Source organism: Peromyscus eremicus, chromosome 4 (assembly GCF_949786415.1).
Source record: "Peromyscus eremicus chromosome 4, PerEre_H2_v1, whole genome shotgun sequence".
In the NCBI taxonomy this organism is placed as follows: Eukaryota; Metazoa; Chordata; class Mammalia; order Rodentia; family Cricetidae; genus Peromyscus; species Peromyscus eremicus.
This window is the reverse complement of record NC_081419.1, coordinates 5,706,568-5,712,736: the sequence shown is the minus strand read 5'-3', so window position 1 is coordinate 5,712,736 and position 6,169 is coordinate 5,706,568.

The following is a 6,169-nucleotide window of genomic DNA, read 5'->3' as shown; positions in this document are numbered from 1 at the left end:
GTGACCAATAGGAATGCATAGTGTAGCGGCCATGTTGACTATTGGCAACTATTAAGTTAACCTGAGGGAGGGAGGAGGGCGCCAAACTGCCATATTTACTACTGGCAAGGAAGCACCCGTGGGATAATGAAGTCTCATGTGATTTGGTTTGGTGTTGAGATGCTGGTTTTGTTTTTGTTTTTGAGAAAGGGTCCCATGTATGGCTGGCCTCAAACTCTGTGTAGCCGAGGATAACCCTGCTGAACTCTTGATCTTCCTGCCTCTACCTCCCAAGATCTGGGATTACACGAGTTTGAATAGGTTGTGGTTTGTGGTGGTGGTTTTCGATTTTGATTAGTTTGTTGTTTTATGTGTATAAGAGTTTTGCCTGTATGTATATCTCTGTGCTACTTGAGTATCTGGTGCCCACAGAGCCCAAAAAAGGGTGTTAGATCCCCTGAAATTGTAGTTACAGATGTTTGTGAGAGGTGGATGCTGGGAATCAAAACCAGGTCCTCTGGAAGGGCAGCCAGTGCTCTTAACCACGGAGCCATCTCTCCAGCCCCAGGTTTAGGTGTTTTTGAGACAGGGTCTCATGTAGTCCAGGATGATCTCAAACCACCTGTGTAACCCAGGATGTCTGTGAACTCCATCTCCTCCTCCACCTCCCTAGTGCTGGAATTAACAGATGTGAACCGTCATGCCAAGCTGTAGTATTAGTTTTTGCCCAAACTATTCCATATTCATCATTCTATTTATTATTGGCCAAGTCTGGAGATTGAGAAGTGAACCTTGAGTTTTTCCATCCAACTCTAAACCACTATAATCTTGTGTTTTATAGGCTAGAGATCAGGACTGGGAGTGGGATTTACAGAACCCACCATCTGAGCAAAAGGTAGAGCCCTGTGAATACTGTTCCTCGAGGGCCTTGTATTCTGTGGTAGAGCAGCCCCTTAGGGGCTGGTTTGGGTCCTTGCCTGTTGCCCCCTTGGCTCTCACTGTGCTTTAGGAAGGACCTCTTCTGAGTGAGCGAGAGAGTGTTTCTTTTGAAAGGTGACTATTGGGCCAGGTGGCGTTGGCACATGCCTTTAATTCCAGCACTCGGGAGGCAGAACCAGGCGGATCTCTGTGAATTTGAGGCCAGCTTGGTCTACAGAGTGAGATCCAGGACAGGCACCAAAACTACACGGAAAAACCCTGTCTCGAACAACAACAAAAAAAAAAAAAAAAAAAAAAAAAGGAAGGAAGAAAAAGAGAAAGAAAGAAAGGTGACTGTTGTAAAGCCAGCCACACATGGCAAGGCAAGTGTATTTGGTAGAGAGGCCACATGTACACACAACACAAAGATCTTTGTTATACTCACACAGACCAAGCGCTCTCTGATTGGATGCCGTTCAGTAGTGCATGGAAGATAGGACAGATGTTTCCTGTGACTTTATCTGAGCCTCCTTTTTAACAGAAGCATTTCCCTGGTCCCTTCTTCCCACCATTCACTAATCCCAGTTTCCCCTGGCCCTGCAAAGTTTGAAGCTCACTGAATTTGTTTGTCTTTTGTTTGTTTGTTTTGAGAGAAGGCTCTCTATGTAGCCCTGCCTAGCCTAAACTTGCTAGGTAGACCAAGCTGGCCTTGAACTCACAGAGAGCTGCCTGCCTCTGCTTCTGCTGGGATTAAAAACATGCATCCCCATGCCCTGCCTCAGCACATTGAATTTCAACCTCACAGAATCAGCAACATAGTTCTCCACTCAAAAGAAATTTGAGTGGACCCTAAAGAAAATTAAACTAAGTCGGGTTCTCACTCTCCTGAAGACCCACCTGACCAATTGTTTATAGATCTCCAAAGGGTCAGTTTACAACTACATTTATCCAGAAAGCCAATCCTGCCCGGAAGTCAATGTCATAGTCACTAGGCAGCCAGGAGGAGGCCAGCGAGAGTCCAACTGTTGAGTCAGCTGTGGCCATACGAGGGCGGTGTTATCCTTTAAGACAGACCAACCCAAGCTGCAAGGCCACAGGAAGCATCCCTAGACCAAAACACTGGTCCAGTTTCATCCTTCAGGGAAAGACATTGACTTAACTCTGCTCATCCTCATAGCACTCAGGAGCCTGTGCCAATGAGATGACATTGTGGATACCTAATTATAGAGAAGGAAATTGAGGCCCAGGAAGGATTAGAATTCACATAGCAAAGGCAGCTAGCTTCATTCAACTCCATCTGCTGCCCATTTCTCCCCAGAGCCCTTGCCATTAACCAAACATTTTCCAAGTGCTCACTGATCCTGTGCTGAGTGCTCATGGCCCTATGCTGAGTGCTCACTGATCCTGTGCTGAGTGCTCATGGCCCTATGCTGAGTGCTCACTGATCCTGTGCTGAGTGCTCATGGCCCTATGCTGAGTGCTCACTGATCCTGTGCTGAGTGCTCATGGCCCTATGCTGAGTGCTCACTGGTCCTGTGCTGAGTGCTCACTGGCCCTGTGCTGAGTGCTCCACAGGCATGTTGCTTACTCCTCAGTCATCTCATTTAGGAAGAGCTCAGGCTATTTCCAGTGACCCCCAAGGACACTGAGTCCCCCAAACAAACCTAGAGCTGGGACTAGAACTCAAGACGTTCAGTTTCCATCCAGCTGCTCTTTGCTCCATGCTTCCTTGTCAACGGCAGTCGTGCAGTGGGCACCTGGGAACAGCCGCACATCTGGGTCAAGGGCTTCTCAAACACAGGGACTAAGCTTTGCTTGGTTTTGTTTTTATTTTATTTTGCATTTTATTTGACAACTTCTGTTTGTATGTGTTCACATATACCCAGGACAACCTGCAAAGCAGGTTCTCTCCCTTCACCACTCAGGCTCCTGGGACCCAGTTGTTGTCAGGCCTCACAGCCAGCACCCCATCATCTCATCAGCAAAAGTGCAGTCCAGAAGTCTGTGATTTCAATGGCAAGTCAGGTCTGCTATATTTAGTGTGCTTGTGTTTAGATATTTATATATGATGCACATATGTGTACAGATGTGTACATCTGTACAGAGGTCACAGGTCAACATTAGGTGCTGTCCTCTGTTGTCCCCCACCTTATATTCAGACAGCAGTAAGGAGATAGACTCAGCTCCACGCCATCACCTCAGCAGCCTGAGGACTGCCTTATTCTTTTAGGAAGCTTGACTTAGGTCAAGCAAGGGTTTGTGGCTTTGACACAGAAAATAATTTCAGGACTAACTAGTGTGAGACAGAACTGAAGGTTTTTTTTTTTTGTTTTTTTTTTGTTTTTTTTTTTTGTTTTTTTTTTTTGGTTTTTCGAGACAGGGTTTCTCTGTGTAGCTTTGCGCCTTTCCTGGAACTCACTTGGTAGCCCAGGCTGGCCTCGAACTCACAGCAATCCGCCTGGCTCTGCTTCCCGAGTGCTGGGATTAAAGGCGTGCGCCACCACCGCCCGGCCAGAACTGAAGATTTTATTAAGACATTTTAATAAAGTCTTTAAGCACAAGGGTTATGTTAGGAGAAAGTGATACATGCCCAGGTGTGGGCACGGGCCCTCAATGCAGAATCAGGATCCATTTGTTTAGCATTAGCCGTGTATACCATTCTCGTGGCTTTCAAGTTACACGTCAAAAGGTTCCTAGGAAAACTCTCCCCTTTTTTTCTCTCTTGATGAGTAAAGGGTGGCTCAGATGATGCTTTGGATGGAATTATGATCTGATAAGGGGAAATCAGGAACCACTAGGATTGTGCAGCAGGTTTTGGGCATGGCTTTACCCTGTAAATGGAGTTTCTGATGGAATTTCTAGAAAACTGCAAGTTTATAGCTGGGAAGGGAGAAAGGTCTGAAGCAGATTTTAACTGCCCTGGAATTCTTCCTTCTCTGTTGACAACAGACCTCAACCGATTCCCATGAGAGGGGCTCATTTTTCCTCTCATATCCCCATGGTTTCCCCCGCCTTTCTATCCTGCCAACTTGGAGCTCATCACTTCCATCAGCTACTTGTACAGCACTGGGGTTACAGACACTTGCCACCACGCTGTCCTCTCATGTGGGTGCTGAGGACCGAAACTCAGCTCTTCATGTCTGTGCAGCAAGCATTTTGCCAACAGCCAACTCCCAACATGCCACACACACAATCCAAACTATACACAGACAATAAGAGGGAGTTTTAAAAACTGGATCAACTAGGCAGTGGAGGCACACACCTTTATTCCAAGCACTCGGGAGACAGAGGCAGGCTGATCTCTGAGTTTGAGGCCAGCCTGGTCTACAAAGAGAATAAAATCCAGGACAGCCAGTGCTACACAGAGAAAGCCTGTCTCTAAAAACAAACAAAAAACAAATACAAACAAACAAAACCCAGATCAGCTTAAATCATCCTCCTGCCTAACACTTTGGGCAACCTCCCTTGACACCAAGAATAAAATCCAAATGTGTCAGCTCAGCCCCTGCTTGTCTCATCCTCCATCTCCTCTGTATCCTCAGACACTCTGGCTCCCTTGGTCCCGTGAACACCACCACTCATTGCTAGCTCAAGACCAGTTTGTTGCGGGCTCTTTCTGCATGGACCCTCTTCTTGCATAGGGTGCTTTCTTCTGACCCATGTCCATATCCTCCTGGAGAAGGTGCTCCCATCCTCCTTGCCTGGACAAACTCTCCAGCCCCTCTTTTGACACTAATCCTGGTTCATTTCTTTTTCTTTTAATTAATTAATTAATTAATTAATTTATTTATTTATTTTTAATGTATGAGTACTCTGTCTGCTTGTACTCTGGTACGCCAGAAGAAAGCACCAGATCCCATTATAGATGGTTGTGAGCCACCATGTGGGTGCTGGGAATTGAACTCAGGACCTCTGGAAGAGCAGCCAGTGCTCTTAACCACTGAGCCATCTCTCCAGCCCGTTTCATTTCTTGACACTGAATTTTCTTGTTTGCTCATTGCGGTCTTCCCTAATCAGAAACAGACTTCTTCTGAGAAGGGTCCAAAACCCAGGACTTCTTTGTTGGTTCGGTTTGGTAGTTATTTGTCCGTTTGAAGACAGGGTCTCATGTATCAAGGCTGGCCTTGGACTTCTGATTCTCCAACCTCCACTTCCCAACTGCTGGGATTATAGGCATGTATAGCAAGCACACTCACTTTGCTCAGTGCTGGGGATGTTAGACAAGCGCTCTCCTCACTGGCACATGGGCATCCCAGCTGCAGGACTTTTGTCTTGTTTTATTCAATATGTATCATCTATGAGCAGCAAATCTGGCCTAGAGAGGGCAGCCTTAAGGCATTTGTTGAAAAAATAAGAAATTTTTACAAATATTTGCTTTCCTATCTGCTCGTTGTCTGTCTCCCCACAATATGTGAGACAAATACTCAGTCTCAGTCTATTTGATTCACTAGACCCAGGTATGACATACCCTAAGCCCTTTCATTTTTTTAAATGATTTATTTATTTATTTATTTTATGTGCATTGATGTTTTCACCTGCATGTCTGTATGAGGTTATCCGGATCCTCTGGAACTGGAGTTACAGTTGTGAGCTGCCATTGTGGGTTTGTGGGTGCTGGAAATTGAACCTGGGTTCTCTGGAAGGGCAGCCAGTGCTCTTAACTGCTGAACCATCTCTCCAGGCCTTGACCTTTTATTTTCTGTATTCTGGTATTTTGACGACTTCTTCTTCTTCTTCTTCTTCTTCTTCTTCTTCTTCTTCTTCTTCTTCTTCTTCTTCCTCTTCTTTTTCAAGATAGGGTTTCTTTGTGTAGCCCTGGCTGTCCTGGATCTCCCTCTGTAGCCCAGGCTGGCCTCAAACTCACAGAGATCTGCCTGACTCTGCCTCCTGAGTGCTGGGATTAAAGGCATGTGCCACCACTACCCAGCTCTTTTTTTCCCCCAAAGATTTATTTATTATGTACACAGGGTTCTGCCTGCATGTATTCCTGCACACCAGAAGAGGACTACAGATCTCATTATAGATTGTTGTGAGCCACCATGTGGTTGCTGGGAATTGAACTCAGGACCTTCGGAAGAGCAGTCAGTGCTCTTAACCTCTCCACCCCCCTATTTTGACTTCTTGAGGACTTGCTTAACCTAAAGGCACTCATCCCTTCCAGATTCAACCAGTTCCTAAAGACAAAAAAACAAAAAACAAAAAAACCTCACCTGAGAACACTCTTTTCCCCAGCCCACACCCTGCTTTATGGGAGATCTGTCACTCAGGGTTA